This window comes from Balaenoptera acutorostrata, chromosome 11 (assembly GCF_949987535.1).
Source record: "Balaenoptera acutorostrata chromosome 11, mBalAcu1.1, whole genome shotgun sequence".
In the NCBI taxonomy this organism is placed as follows: Eukaryota; Metazoa; Chordata; class Mammalia; order Artiodactyla; family Balaenopteridae; genus Balaenoptera; species Balaenoptera acutorostrata.
Window position 1 is genome coordinate 43,637,219 of NC_080074.1, and position 17,316 is coordinate 43,654,534.

Genomic DNA, 17,316 nt, shown 5'->3' on the forward strand with positions numbered 1-17,316 from the left:
GTTTATTTTAAGAATATAATATGAATATTGTTTAAATAAGTCCTTCCCCAACAAGTACAGGATAAAAGGCTTGGTCATACTGTGGAAAGAAGACTAGATATTTAGTTGACCTTGAGGTTAGAGAATACACTCTTTACTAAATTTAGGTCAGTTCGACTTTTGACTGGCATTTGAGTCTCAAGAGGCATTTTTTTGAAGATAGTTTGTGGGTTTTGCCAAATACAGCCGCTGATGGGTCCTGGAAAGAAGGAGGTATTACAGCTCCTGTAAGATATTGCCAGACCTTTTGTGTATTAGTTGATCATTTTACTTTGGTCACTTGTCCTCTCATCTGGCATTGTTAGGGTTAGTCCCTCCTCTGCCTGGCATGGGGAGGATAGAAGACTCATTAGAGGCCTGCTAGAGGGTTGGTGGTATTTAATTGGTGGTGAGATGTTTAATACTAAAGTCAGCCCTGGGGCATGCAGGTAATAACGGAAGGCCATCTGAATTAGAAAAGAGAAAACTGAGTCCACAGGCAAGGCTGGTAGCTCCATTTCATGAGGTTTGAGGGAAGCTAGACTAGAATGAGATATATTAAATTGACATTTTACATTTAGAAAACGATTTTCTGTAGACACCAGCTGACACAGGTAGCTGTGTAAATTAGCGAAGTATATCATTGCCTGTGTCTCGCACCCACAGTTCGTAGCAGACCAGTGATTACATTATAGATCAGTTATATTGACAGATCTGACCAGGTCAGTAAAGTTGCTGTACCATGTGCACTGTCTATGGAATATTCCTTCAGGCTGGTGCTCTCTGCCCTTCCATCATGATGTGAGGGCTTCTCAACCTCGACAGTCCTGACATTTGGGGTCAGTAAATGCTCTGTTGTGGAGGAGGCTGCCCTATGCGTTATAGAATGTTCAGCAGCGTCCTCAGTCTCCACCCTCTAGATGCCAGTTGCATCCTCTGATATGACAACCAAAAATGTCTCCAGATGTTGCCAAATGTCCCCTGGGGGACAAAATTGCTCTCCTTCCTAACTGAGAACCACTGCATCAGGTTCACACTCGTACGTAATAAAATGATGCTACCTCGCCTCCACTTGAAAAGTTGATTCATCTCCAAGAGTGATATGAAACCAGGAATGAATGATCTATGGTAGATTATAACTGGAGCTGAAGAGAGCTTGGTAGACCAGACCTCCAAGGCCTACTGTTGAGTGAGGTAATTCATGGAGTGAAATCTGAGAAAACAACATAAACACTTGGTTCCACCAAGGCATTCTTATGGCACTTAGAAGAATTGTTGCTGAATTTTTGGAAAACCTAGGGATAAGTTTCACGGATTGCACCATTTCATTTTATTTACCTTTCCTTCAGGTAACATTGCTATTTGTTTTGAATTAGTTGGGAAAGTGAGGACAGCAAAAAGAGTCCCCAAGGGAAGCTGCGGGGATAAGTGAAGGAGAAGGTATTTGTAGCCTGGCGCAGGTCATCAAAATCATAGAACCCAAAGATGGGAAGACTTCAGAAGCCCAATGGCCTGTGTCCCCCAACTCTACTGCAGCAGTTCACATCAGGGTCACCAGGACTACGTATGTATTGACAAACCCATGGCCAGTTATCTGCCCTTCTCTTATACTGAAGCACTTGACACCGTTGACTGTGTCCTCCTCAGAACACAGTCTTGTCTGGGGCTCCTTATCATCATACTCAAAGAAACCTTTCCATTTGTCTCTTTTGCAGGCTCTTCTCTACAAGCCTGTAAATATTGGAGTTTCCCAGAGCTGTTTCTTTTCTTTCTTCTCTCTTGAACTGATTTTACCAGGTCCCAGTGACTCGCGGCATATATACTTCCAACCCAGAATTCTTCCTTAAGTCTGCCTCATATGTTCATTGGTCTTCTTGACATCTCCTCTTGGATGTCTGACAGACACCTCAAATTTAATATGGCCAAAAGCCAGGTGATTTCACCCCCATCCCTGGCCCACACCTCTCAAGTCTTCTCCATGGTGGTCAATAGCCGCATTGTTTATTCAGGCCCCACATCTAGGAGTCATCTCTCCTTTCCCTCTTTTTCTCACACTCACATCAAATTTGTCAGAATCTCCCATCACTACCACCTCTTAAATATATCCTGAATTGTATCAGTTTTCATCAACTCTAAGCTCCAAGCTGTGGTCCAAGCTACCAGTTGATCTTGCTTCTACTCTGCCCACCTGCAGTTGGTGCTTTTCACAGCATCAAGAGTGATCACATGTACATCATACCAAGCTACTTCCTGGTCGAACCCTTCAATGGCTTCCCATTATACCAAGAATAATATCGAAACTCTTTGACATTGTCCACAAGTCTTACAAGATCCAGTTCCTGGCTCCCTCTCTGGCCTTATTGCCCTGCATTCCCTCTCATTCCTGTCTCGCTAGCCGATTTTGGCCTTTTTTTCCCCCACCTCTTGAAAAGACATCAAGCTCACGCCCGTCTCCAGATCTGCTATTTCCTTCTGCCTGACTGTTCTTCTCCTGATCTTCATATTGCTGTCAACTTCTCATCATGCATATAGCAACTAAGGGCCCCTCTTTATCATAATATCCCATTTCTCTTCCTCCTAGTGCTTATCAGTATCGTAAAATATCTTGTTTGCTTACATGCTGATTGTCCATCTCTCCCTCACCAGAAGGGAGGCTCCCGGAGAGGCTCTGTCTGTTTTCTTACTGCCTGGCAAATAACAGGTGTTTAATAAACACGTATGCATTGCCTGGCCAACATTCCACGACACAGTAAGATACAGCCGCATTCTGACTACAGGCTCGGCTGGCTAAAGGGAAGTAGCAAAAGGGATGTTGGCTGGTTCAGAAGAGGTTTATTCATATATGTCGTGGGTGTAGACAGGGAAACAATGTGTCTGAATCTCAGTTGTCCTTTAAGAAAATTTGCCTTTGACATTTGAGGGCAGGAGTCATCCCCTAAATTGGGCTGACATATTGAATAGACTCTTCAAGCAGCTGTGTGTTATGCCCTAAGAGTTCTCTTTTCATTATTTACGATTAGTGTAACTAAAAGTAAATCAGTCCTCATTGGCCTAGATTTCCAGAAGAGACCCTCTCAGCACATTTTTAAAACAGAAAACCCCAAAATCCAAAAATGGTTCCATTCCACACTCATCATATTTCCATAGAGAGACAGGAAATTCACTCTAGACTCTAGGAAGGCAGATCTTGGGAGGGATTCTTCCAGGTTCTCTCGGCCTCTTCACTCATGCTCATGAGAGTGGGACTTAGCTGATTGATCAGTTTGAGAGGAAGAACTGAGCATGCTAAGCTCCTGCATGTCTCTCTTATTCCATCCATCTGTCCACAAAAAGGTGCAGTCTCATCTGCTGTCTGCCACATGGTGAGCTGTCTGCTCTGGCATGGCCTGTGGATACTGAATGATGCCAGTGACTGGGGCGGATAAGGCCGCTTAATGGGGCAGCACATAAGGAGTCAAACACACCCTTCGGTCCCACTCTATAGTAAGTGCATTGTGATCTCCATTGGTCTCCAGTCTGTGTCTGTCTCTGTTGGTTCTGAGCTTGTGCAGGGCAGAGTGCTGTCATTTATGGCCCCTCTATTTAAAGTCTAAATAAAAGGACTGATTCGGTCTCAAAGACTCCAGTTTGAAAGGTACCAATAGATTATAAGAAATATTCAAAGTTTTTCTGCATCCTGACAGATATAACTTTTAACCATAAGTTCCAATTTCTAGATAATTTTGTACAGTGACAACTGATATTCCATGAAGGCAGCAGAATGTTGATGAAAATATCATATGTTTTGAAATCAATAAGACATGACACCAGTTTGCAACTTGGCCCTGTACAAATAGCTTTGGATAATTCACTCAACTGCTTAACACTCATTTTCCTCATTTGTAAAGTTAACATGATAGCATCTGCACTTCCCAGGGCTGATGGGAGACTTAAGTGAGATTGTGTACATAAATTGCTTCCACAGTGCCTGGCACCGAGTGGTCGATCTATAGAACCTAGTTCCCATCTGTCTTCCCATGCTGCGTGACTAGAAGTTAGCCAGAGTGTTAAGTCTTGCATAATGTCTGTCCATTATAGTCCTTAGCATTTGTGTTATTCTTTACACCTACTAAATGTATTCACATATACAGTATGATCTTTCTAAATCACTACGTGGACTATGAGATAGATGCATGGGTAGGGGTGATCCTATGTCACAGATGAGAAAAGGCAGCTCAGATGGTCAGTTGATTTGCCCCAGGTCAGTAGAGTCAGGTCTCAAACTCAAGTTGATCTCTAAATCTGATAGTCTTCCCACCATGCCTTGCAGCCCTGTGCTATTCTGTTTGAGAAGCATGTTATTTACTGGCTATTCCAACAGATAGGAGAACTGGTAGAGGGCAGTTTGAGTACATCAAATCTAAGGTAAGTGTTAGAATGATTCTTGGATATGTTTCCTCACATTATTGATGCCAAAAGCTCGGCCTCTGTGCACTGGTACCAAATTGAATCTCAGAGACAGAGTTTTGGGTGAAGTAGAAAAGAATAGCTTTATTGCTTTGCCAGGCAAAGGTGGACACAGTGGGCTTGTGCCCTGAAAACTGTGCATCCCAACCTGGGAGGATTTGGTGAGGAGTTTTATAACAATGGTTCAAGGGTGGGGTGGCTGATAAGGATTAGCATGTGTGCAGGGCCTACACTCCTTTAATCTGGTCTCAGGTAGTCTCTTGATGAGCTTCTCTGGTTCCTTTAATCTGGCCTCAGGTGGTCTTCTCTGCAATGAAGAATGCTAGCTAGCATCTTCCATTTTGGGAGGGGGGTTAGTTCTGTAAAGAGCTCGAAGATATTGTTATGTGTATCCCTTGAGGTGGAAACAGGACCCTGCCCCAAGGCTGCACTATTGTTTCTTGACTGCTCCTGCCTTGTCTCTGCATCCCCTCCCTTCCCTGATTAGCAACTGTTTGAAAGGCTTCTGTGCCCAGGAGCCCCACAGGGTCCTGCTCGGCTTCATTATTCCAGTATTCCTTCACTGTTCGGTCCTTTTCCAATGATGTTTCATTTTTTTAAATGTTGATCTTCTCCATCCATTCATTCACTTATTCATTCATAAGCATTTTTTGAGTCCCTACTGTGCATTATCAAGCAGCATAACACATATTGTGAATACAAAAGCTCAAGACAGTGTTGTTGCCCTCTAGGAGCTCAGTGTTGCTGGGGATACAGATGTACAGACAAATAATTATAGTACAGTGTGTGGTAGGTACCATGGAGGAGGAATATGCTGGGTGCAGTGCAGCTTCAGGGAGGGAATGATCAAGGAAGCCTGGAAGGGGCAAGGCCATAAGCAGAAAGGCTTCTCGGAGAAGATGCTTGAATCAGGCACTGATGGGGAGGAGGAGTTGGCTTCTCTCTCTGAGCCCCAGCCTCTCATCTGTGAAATGGTGGTAACATGAGTAACTACCTCATATGTTTGCTGATGTATATAAAGTGCTTAGATTTGTGCCTGGCAAGGAGTAAGCCCTTGATAGATGGTGGCTGTTATTGCTATTACCATTTCATTCACGAAAAAGCCATTTTGTTTTATGTCGACTTCACACAAGACAGTAGAATAAAATGAATACTCTCATATTCTTTAGATGTTGGTTCCAGAGATGTGCTTAAAAGGGCACACATATATCCAAATTTTAGATAATACTAGGGAGAATAATCTTTACATTTTATTGATAAAGGCTTGAAAGAAACATGCTACCTGACCTCTTCCTACCCCGGCCCTTCCTCCTCATTCTTTAGCTCATGGCAGGCAATATTAAAATGTAGGTTTTCTAATTTCCTGTCCAGAAACTGCTGTTCTGCCCAGAGTGTTTTTGATGTGTCTGTAAGAGTTAATTTCAGTGTGATTTTTTTTCCCCTAACCTTTGGGATCTGGCTGACCCTTGTTAAATTCTGTTCATCCACCATGGACGATGACATGTTTAATTGCAACACGTGAAGACTTGGGAGTCATGGAGAATCCTAACTCAAGAGGGTCGTTCTTAATGGGCAGAAGATCTAAATAGACATTTCTCCAAAGAAGATATACAGATGGCCTACAGACACATGAAAGAATGCTCAACATCATTAATCATTAGAGAAATGCAAATCAAAACTACAATGAGATATCATCTCACACCGGTCAGAATGGCCATCATCAAAAAATCTAGAAACAATAAATGCTGGAGAGGGTGTGGAGGAAAGGGAACACTCTTGCACTGTTGGTGGGAATGTAAATTGATACAGCCACTATGGAGAACAGTATGGAGGTTCCTTAAAAAACTACAAATAGAACTACCATACGACCCAGCAATCCCACTACTGGGCATATACCCTGAGAAAACCATAGGTCAAAAAGAGTCATGTACCAAAATGTTCATTGCAGCTCTATTTACAATAGCCAGGACATGGAAGCAACCTAAATGTCCATCGACAGATGAATGGATAAAGAAGATGTGGCACATATATACAATGGAATACTACTCAGCCATAAAAAGAAATGAAATGGAGGTATTTGTAATGAGGTGGATGGAGTTAGAGTCTGTCATACAGAGTGAAGTAAGTCAGAAAGAGAAAAACAAATACAGTATGCTAACACATATATATGGAATCTAAGGGAAAAAAAAAAAAAAAAAAGGCCATGAAGAACCTAGTGGCAAGACGGGAATAAAGACACAGACCTACTAGAGAATGGACTTGAGGATATGGGGAGGGGGTGGGGTGAGATGTGACAGGGTAAGAGAGTGTCATGGACATATATACACTACCAAATGTAAAATAGATAGCTAGTGGGAAGCAGCCGCATAGCACAGGGAGATCAGCTCGGTGCTTTGTGACCACCTAGAGGGGTGGGATGGGGAGGGTGGGAGGGAGGGAGATGCAGGAGGGAAGAGAAATGGGAACATATTGTATATGTATAACAGATTCACTTTGTTATAAAGCAGATGCTAACACACTATTGTAAGGCAATTATACTTCAATAAAGATGTTTGAAAAAAAAAAAAAAAAAAAGAGGGTCGTTCTTTAAAGATGCGAGCTTGGTCCACAGGCTGAATGCTTTCTCAGGGCAGCTGTCTTCTGAAGGTCCGGAAACTACTCTAACCCTTTATGAAATGAAGCTTCCTATCAATCATACTCACCTATTCATCATATCATTTTTTTCTCAAATTGTCTCCACAAAGCAGATGGTTGGGCACTGAAGATGTCTGTATATGCTGTAGAAGAAACTGCAGGGAATTTTACGGATTTTGTGTTGCTTAGTAGCCAAGAAGGGATAAAATGACACACTCAAGTAAGAATCCTGAGAACAGTGGAGAGTAGGATTGCCTTGTGCTGCCTTGTCTGGGAATAGGGATTCAGATAAGTCAGTGGCCTAAAGTGAACTTAGCCCAGTGTTTTATCTTACTTCCTACTTGATAACAGTTTACATCTCCAAAGCCCAGTCTGGAGAGCATGGCTCAGTTGGAATTTAGAAAATCCACAGAGTGAGTTGGCATGCCAACTATATCACATTTCTCCTCTTGAGAGAGCAAATGCTGGGCTGCCAATAGCAATAGTGTTTAGCATTAGTGGGACCAAAAGATAGAGCAGTTGAGAAACCCCAAAACTCTGTGACTGAACTGTACCCTGATAGAGGGGTCTGTGTAACCCTCTCTCAGGCCCCTAATTGAAATATATTCTTCTTCTTTGTTATTTCCGAGGCTTATCTGATGATATCTTTGACATGAAATATGAAAAATTAGATGTGCATTTATGAATGTGGTTGAGAAATATGTTTGCCCTATAAAAGCAGTTACATTTTTAAAATTTATTTTTATTTTTATAAATTTATTTATTTAATTTCTTTATTTTTGGCTGCTTTGGGTCTTCACTGCTGCTCGTGGACTTCCTCTAGTTGCGGCCAGTGGGGGCTACTCTCCGTTGCAGTGCGCGGGCTTCTCATTGCGCTGGCTTCTCTTGTTGCGGAGCACGGGCTCTAGGGCACACAGGCTTCAGTAGTTGTGGTGCGTGGGCTCAGTAGTTGTGGCTCGCAGGCTCTAGAGTGCAGGCTCAGTAGTTGTAGCGCATGGGCTTAGTTGCTCCACAGCATGTGGGATTTTCCTGGACCAGGGCTTGAACCCGTGTCCCCAGCATTGGCAGGCAGATTCTTAACCACTGCACCACCAGGGAAGCCCCAAAAGCAGTTACATTTTTAATAACTACATATTTTACTGGTGATGTTAACCTGATATTTTACATTTTAATATTATATGTTGTTATTTTTACTTACATAGTTGTCAATATTGTTAATGAAACTAAAGCTGCACCAGAGGCAATAAAGGTTGATTTGCAAAGGAATTAGGTATTTTTGCAATTACCGTGCACTGTGTCAGCTACTGGAATAGCAGAAAAATGCCTGTCTTATTTTATTGTATGCCATATCACATTATTTACACTGTCCAACAGTGAACCTATAAAATATATGATACTTTTAGGTGTGAAGATTAATGAAATTTTATTTTTATTATGATTACTGTCAATGACGTTTATGAAATTCTTTCAATTCCCAATGAATAACCATTGGTTTTGCTTATTCAGAGATACTTAACTGTGTGCTCCAAATATGCTGAAACTAAGTTATACAAATGACTAAAGGCAATAGAAATAGATAGAGATCAGTAAAAATATTTTACAAATTGGGAAAGAGATGTGTCTTCTGTTGAGTTAAAACACTTGAACTTTATGATTTGACATTTATTTTAGAATTTAGCTCATTATTTGCACATTGAAAAATTATCTTAAGTTCATTGCCTTATGGCAGCAGAAAGAATATTTTAAACGCCTCCATTTAGCAGGAGGAGCAAGAAGTTGTGGGCGTAAAAACTCTCTTGTATGTAAGATAGGTACATTTGAGGAGGCAAAATATGCATTGTTATTAAAAACTCAAATTTCAGCTCTGAAATTAGACAGGCTTCAGTTCAAGTTCAGCACTACCACTTAATAACTGTGTGAAATTAGACAAGTTATTTGATTTCTCGAAACTCATTTCATCTTCTATAAAGATGAAAATAAAAACTTCTCATATGGTTGTTATAAGAATAACTAAGATGCTTAACAGATTACTTAATAATCATGCAATTAATGACAGCTTTTACTGATCTTATTTTGGATGAAGAGATTTAAGTGTACCAAGGAACAGCAAAATCTCATGAATCAATTCAAAGTTTACTAAATGTTCTAAAGAAAGATTATGTCTTTTTAATAAAGGAACAGTTTGCTCTGCATATGATATTTGTGGAATTTGCTAAAGCCAGGAATATAATCAAAAGAATCTACACAGAATCCATGTTTGTCATGTCATAATACAGGATAAACTGTTAGACATTTTTGTATTTTTATTTATGAGAATAATTAAAAATTAAGGGGTGAGGATTTAGGGAAGTTAACTCTATTTCTCTGGTTTTTCCTTTTCCTTCTAAGTTTGGTGCTTAACAAAAAGCACCCAGAGCTTGGTTGAGTTGGGTAATAGTAAAACTGTCACAACCACAGAAATCATAAAATATTCAATGTATCTGTTTATAGAAAATATGTGATATCAGTCCAGTTGGCATGAGAGAGTAAAAATGACAGCTGTAAATTAAACATATGGCCAAATTTTTGCTTTTAAAACAGAAACTATCTATGTTCACGAGAAATACTGCACTGTAGTTTTCCATTTCTTGTAATGTCTTTGTCTGGTTTTGGTATTATGGTAATTCTCGCTTCATAGAACAAATGGGGAAGTATTCCTTTCTTTTCAATTTTCTGGAAGAGTTTGCATAGAATTGGTATTATTTCTTCTTTACATGTTTGGAAGAATTCACCAGTGAAGCCATCTGGGCTTGGAGCTTTCTTTGTGGGAAGATTTTGAACAACACTTCAATTTCTTTAGTAGGTATATGGCTATACAGGTTATCTATTTCTTTAAGTGAGCTTTGGTAGGTTTTATCTTCAAGGACTCTTCCCATTTCGTTTAAGTTGTCAAAATTATTGATATAAAGTTCTTGATAACATATTAACTCCTTTAAAAAATCAATAGAATCTGTAATGATGTCACATCTCTTATTCCTGAGATTGGCAATTTATGTCTTCTCTCTCTCTCTTGTTGTTGTTGATGTTCTTCTTCTCCTTCTCCAGTCTGTGTAGAGGTTTATCAATTTCATTGTTCTTCTCAAGAGCCAATTTTTTATTTCATTGATTTTCTTTGTTTTCTGTTTTCTATTTCACTGATTTCCTTTCTGATCTTTATTATTTTCTTTCTTCTGCTTACTTTGGATATATTTTTCACTTCATATATCTAGTTTCTTAAGATATATGAAGTTTCTTAAGGTGAAAGTTAAGGTCATTGATTTGAGATCTTCTTTTCTGATATAGAAGATTAATGTTGTAGATTTTCCCCCAAGTAATGCTTTAGTAGAACTCCACAAATGTTGATATGCTCTGTTTTCATTTTCATTTAGTTCAAAATACTTTATAATTTCTTTTTCAGGTTCTTCTTTGACACATGGGTTGTAGAAATGTAGTAAAAAAGGGTTAAGAGGATTCGAGCTAGAGGATTAGGTTGAGATAAGAGTTTGAGATATAGTCTCTGGACTGGGTAGAAAGGAGGTAAGGGAAGGTGCTGATGAAGATATGGTTGTGTGAGTGGAGTGAGGAGAGGATTAGAAGGTGAGGTAATTCCTACTTGATCCCTCTGTGTCCTTGGTGAAGACAGAGGTAAGGGTGTCCCCTGGGAATAAGAGGATAGGTAACTGAGTGTGGTAGAGAGTTGAAGCAATCTTTGTGGGGAATGATAGTGAGAGAGAACTATCTAGAAAAATATTGAGGCAATAGCTAAGGATGAAGATCATGGATTTGTAGAAGCATGCTGTACAGTTTTTATTCTGCTTTGCCTGGATGTTTGAGTACAGGTTCAACCTGAGGATTTTAGAGGAAGTGCAATGGAATGAGAAAATCAAAGTTATTGATAAGAGAATGTTTGAAGAGCTTATTTAGGCTGAAATAGGAAGGGAAGTGAAGACAGAAAGGAACTGACTGATCAGAGAAAATGGGTGCATGGGGAAGTGGGTCAAAGGACTAGCATTCTTTTTTATGAAGTTGAAAAACAAGTTTAAAGGAATTGACAGAGCAGGAAGTTTAAGTAGGTTGTGTGGTCAGGCTGTGGGATATTGGCAATTAAGTTTTCATCAGTGAAGCAATTCTGTGGGACAAGTTTCCAAGTGTGGTTATATAGGCAGGGGACAGAATTAGAGTAGAATCGAAGGTTATTGAATTGAGAAAGCTTAGGAATTGGGAGTAAAGGCATTTTAAGGGGCCTGCACATAGATAGTGAAACCACCGTGGGTGATGGTAAGGCTAGGGGTGGAGAGGAGAATGTGAATCAGCTGCTGTTTCAGGTTTGGGGATGAATGTGAGGAGGTTGGTTGATGACAATAAGAAAAAGGCATTTAGGATTGTATAACTAGAAGACAAAAGCCTGAAGAGAATGCTGGCCCACCTCTAAGTCTCGTGTCAAGTGAGGTGTGGGAGACCAAAAGCCACCCCTAGTGAGGACTGTAGAAGAGAAGAGTACCCATGGGGAGGACCAGTCTTGGGTTCAGCAAAGATGTGGTGAAACATTCCCTTTTGGAGGATGAAAATGCACTGGACTTTGATGATCAGGAAGTGGAGTTCTAGAAGAGACAGCAGAAAGATCTGGGAGTGAACAGGAGATGTGGGCATTTGGTTCTCCCTGATCCAAATGTTAGTCTGGTATTAAGGGTTAAGGGCAGGATTGCTGACTGGAGGGGCTTATGTTTGGGACAGTGATTGAAGATGTCAGGGATGTGAGGCGTGGTATTGACCTCAAGCTTCCAAATGGAATTGTGATGTGAGGTTGCTTTAGTGTTGAAACTGATGTTCCAAATGGTACTGGAAGCAATCTGTGAACTTGCCTGCTTAACACCTCTTTCAGCTCAGGAGAGTGTAACAGCATTCATTTCAAATATCAGTGTATAATGTATTTTTCCTTCCTGATGACTGAGTTGTCTTTAGAGATTGTCTAATGGGTTGTAGTTCCCATGCTTCCTACAAAGGCAAGGACAGTCCACTTGACTTGTGATAAGGCCCATGTAGAAAGCATTGGTCCAGGGACATGTGGGCAACCACAGGGCTCCAGCTGAACCCCCGTGGCAATTCCCTGTGGAATCCCTGTGTCCCATGATTGTGCATCTTTCTATCCCTTTAACCATCTCCCTTCAAACTGCCAAAGTAACCCTTGGACCCATCCAAGGTCACAATATTGAGTATATGACGGGCAGTTTTACGCCTTCCTTTCCTCAAGTATATCATAGAAACATTTTCTTTCTTCATTTATGAGACTTTTTCTCTGAATTGAGTTCACTGTTTTCCAGAAGAGCGAAGATTTCAAATTATACATATATGATTCCCATCTATTCTGTTTGCATGTGAAAATAACAAGATGCAGTGGCCATCCCACGGTTGTTGCTTACCTGGCAGGAGGACCTTGTGTCAATTGTTTTGCCTTCTTATGCCTCAGTCTCCTCTTCAGTGAGACACAATTAATAACACAGGACTCACCTTGCAGGGTTGTTGTGATCTCTGTAGTTGATGTGCATGAAGTTCTCGGTCCAGAGCCTGGCATATAGCAGGTATTTAATAAATGGCGGCTGTTACTTTTATTCAGAACATCATGCCAGAATCATATAGAGGTTTAACACAAACTCACATCTTCACAGCAATTCTGTGAAATGACTATTAATGATGAACTTGACAGATAAGGAAATTGAAGTTCAGTGTGATGTCAAAGGTCAAAGTCTAGCAAATTGCAGAGCTCAGATGTGGCTTCAGGTCTCTTTGATTCTAAACCCAATGTTCTTCCCAATATATTGGGAAGACGTATTAGATTATCCTAGGAAAATTATTTAGAATTTAAAGAAGAAAATTTCAAAATGTTCTATTGTTGCCATGGCATATTGTAATCCCAACTATCAGGTAATTTTCTTGGGTCAGTCTCAAGCCCCTTATGCAGGAACTGTAAACTCTTTTCATCTTATTCAGTTTTCAGGGCACAAAGAGAGATATGCATATGAAAGCTGATTTCCTAGGCAAGGAGAATTGTACCCAGAGCAGTTGGGTGGTTTCTCACAGGGAGCTCAGCAATTAGGCTCAAATTAGATCATCAAAGCTGAGCTGAGGGAAGCAGTAGTTGATTTGAAATATCAAGGGAAGAATAGGAACACTAAAAGTCAGAAATATCATACAATCACATTTTTCCTGATCCAAGCACATCAGAATTCATTTAGTTAGCAGAGAACAGAGGCTACCCACTGGGTTCCTTAATTATAACACCAGGGCACTCTGTAAAAACATGAGAGGAAAAAAAAAAAAAACATGAGAGGAATGCCATTTCTGGCAATTCATAAATCAGGCGATTTCACTTCCCCTCTGGGATGGACATTTTATTGCAGACCAGGTAGGGTTTTGCTGGACATGCAAACTCCCTCCATTCACTTAATCATGGTACATGACAAGCTCCATAATGCCCCGGGGGAGTGATTTTTAATAATCCGAAGTCCTTCAGTAGTTAACGCTCTTTCCCATCCCAAGCCTGAAGCATTGCTGTACTTCTCCTATCACCTTGTGGAGTCACAGCTCTGAACTGAAGTTTTAGAGAAGATCTTGGAGATCATGGAGTTCTATCCCTTTACAGTATAAATGAATAAACCAAAGCCTCAAGAAGTTTAATGCCTTTTCTGACACTACATGGCCAGATGATAGAAACATTAGAACCGGAGGCCATATCTTGATGAGGCAAACTAGTGTCATGCAATGGGGCAGACTTTGGAGACAGACAGGGCTTTTTTTTTTTTTTTTTTTGATGTGGGGAGGAGAAATTTCTTAGCCTTTTTGAGCTTCATTGCCTTGTCTGTAAAGTGTCTTGATATCTGTCTGGTGGGATGGTTGGATAATTGAATAAAGTCATGCGCTTTGCAGAATGTCTGGTAAGTGCTTAAAAAAAAATGATAGATTTTACAAATCTGCCTTTGAATTCTACATTATCATATTTAAACTAAAAGAGACACTTGCTCCACTTTCTTGGTATGTCCAGCTGAACTCATTGTCCTTCACTCACCAACTCAACCCAAACCAGTTTGGAATCAACCTAGATTATGGTCATAAGCACTCACAGCTCTTAGTGCAGTAGGTTTAGGAAGCCTGGAGAGAGTCTTGCTTTCATCTTCACGTCTGCTTCACCCTTGCTCTTTCCTTCAGTCTGTGCCTTACTCATGCCTGCCATACTCCGTGCTGTGCTGTCGAGCGCCATTCTTGAGAGATTGATACATCCAGCTTTGTGCCTCAATCTCCTCTGAGCTTTCCTGTTCCCCCTGGTATTCCTGTTTATCTCTCACCTCAGCATCTTTGGCTGGAGCCATAACCTGATTGTGTTGGAACCAGTGTTTCTCTCCAGTCCCAGTGAGGTCTAGCTGGAATGGTTGCTGATTAGCTGTAGCCAATCCTAGTAGTCCCAAAGGTACCCTCAGGTGCTTACATGTTTTTCTGCATCTCTTCCAGGCCCAGGTAGAACTAGGTACCTAGAAAAGTAGAGTGCTAGAGGGATGTGGAATTTCATGATCACACTTGGCCCATGACTACCACAAGAAGTTACTCTGTTCTGTCCAAGAATGTGAAGGAGCCAGGTTCCTTTCTACCTGGATCATCTAGGCACCTGACTTTTCTCTCGTATGATTCAGGGTTTGATGTCCAGTGGGAATCTCTTTAAACAACCTCAGACAATCTGATTGGGATCTGTTCCCGTTCCTGTCTTCCCCAGTTCTAGACATGGAGTAGGGGTTGCCATGAGGTCCTGTCTCCTTTAGTAGCTGGCTTTAACAGAGAATCCAGACCACCCGCATTTGGTGACTGACACTCACTGTACCTTTATGGGGTGGTTATGGGGCTGCACCTTGCTGATTCCCCAAATGAGATCACCTCTTAATCTCACATGTGGTTTAAACTTAGAGGAATGAACTGATTCTCTGCCCTTCCTACTCACTCTTTGGGACTTGATCTTAGGCAGTCAGCTGCTGAGGTTAAAAAAAAGGTTATTTTCATACTGTCAGCCTGGAGATTTGACAAAATGTCTACATGACACCAAGCATCCAATACATAGAGCTTTCATGATTTTGGCTCAATATATATACAAGGCAGTAAATTCTATAAAACATTACAAAACTACCCTACTTTGCTTGTATCAAAAAATAAAAATTTTTACAGGTTAACTTTTTTCCTTTATTCAAAATGGCAATAGTTTTAATGAGTCGCATAGTGGGAGGTGGGTATTGGCAATTGAAAATACCTACTTTGTTGAATAAAAGAAAGTCAATAAGAAAATGTGTGTTGCTTTTCAACTACTAATGTTAATCTCCAGGCACATTGGAGAAGCAGCAACATGGAGCTGCTTTCTTAGCTTTCACTGATTCTCTCAGGCTGAATCACTTGAATCCTGAAGATTAGGGTGGCTTATCACTGCTGGAGGCTCTTGTCTTTCCCCACCTTACTGTCTCTTGCCAGGATTATGGAGAAGACTGGAACTGCTTTGCTGAAATTCCAATGAAGCAGTATCTTATAAAAATGATCATGCCAGGTATAAGACTGATTAGTAAAAGGGCAGGGTTACAGGCTTTTAAAAACGACAGCAATTCCTAGTTCTCCCTTAGTGCTGGTCTCTCCCCTTCCTTTTTTTTTCTAATTGGAGGGAGTATTGAGACTGGGACTTCAAAACCATCATTGGCCTGGGGTGGCCAGTAAGGCAATAAGATGCAGCTGTTCTACAGGGCAGCCAAAAACATAAGGGTAAGAGACAGCCACATGTTTTCCTGGTTTTGATTGGAGCACATTGTTCAAACTTGCTTTTCCAAAGCCCCATTAATCTTTGCTATTGGTTCATCTTCTGCTTCCAAACATGACCTCACCCCACACTCTGCCCAGTGGTTAGCAACTGTAAAGCATGTTCTTTTCTCAATGCAAGAGAATCGGACTGGAAGATCCCTGAGTTGGTGCTTGTTTAGGAGCTTTTCAAAATGAATCATTAGAGTGCAGGGATTTGGTGTGGATGACTCATCCAGTAATTATCTGAAGTTATTTAGTTATCAGGTCTTTGCATAGAATTCAAGCCCAGGCCCTGACACAAAAGCCTGTCATTTGGGAGTGATCAAAATGATGTCGCCTTGTTCTCTCTTCTTAATCCTTTTGGAATGTCTCGCTCCCCAGCTAACATTCCCTGTTATTCCAAAGGTGATTTGGAGGTAAGATGGAAAGCCATTAATTAGCTGGGGACTGAATACAGAGCCACATTTTCACCCAGGATCTGAACACCCATCTTTAATCTCTTTTCTCTCAAATGACAAGGACATTGATATGGTTAGCCCCGAGGTTAAGTGATTTGTCCCAGTAGACACATGAGTCACTTCCAGACCACGCACTGTAAGTTGTATTCCGACACAAGTCTCTAAAGATTGAGCAACTATTTTTTTTCTAGGAGATACGGGTGTTACCTTTAGTTGTAGGATTTTTTTTTAGGAGATGCTACAATTCATTGAGTCCTTGGTGAGTTCAAGCTGTTACCCCCTGTTAGGCTGACGGTAGTGCCTTGTGTTCAATAACTTTCATGTCTGAATGGCCCCAAAGAGAAACATCAGCCCTGGAACTGTTTCCTAGTTTGAAAAAGTTAACTTGTCTGATTAAATTTACACTGGCTGAATTAAGGAGTTTATGGAGAGTTGTCTAAGAGAACCAAATGAGGGCATTTCTCCCAAATGTTATGACCATTAAAGGAGAGAGGAGAGAAATAAATACAGAATTTATCTGGAAGTGAGTTGAGCTGAGGGAGAGAGAAAGCAGCTGAAGGAAAAGGGCCTGAGGAACTGGCAAGAGCTGGTTTCCCCTGTGATTTGAGTGTTCATGCTTTATTTGTGTATGGTTGTACTTTTTCAGGTATGCCAGAGGGAAATAAAAATAAGCAAAAGAAATGCTTCTCACCTGCAGGATGAGACCATAGGACAAAGAACAAACATCTTCCTTTCTTCATCTCCTAAACATGCAGAGGGTACCATCCTTTGGAGAAGAACCAGCTCTTTTTAGGTAAGTGTGCTAAACGCTTTACATGTTTCATTTAATCCTCTCTGCATCCCTATGAGGAAAGTGGATTAATATCCCCATTTTGAAGACACCGAAACTAAGGTTTACAGAAGTTAAATCACCCAAGGCCCC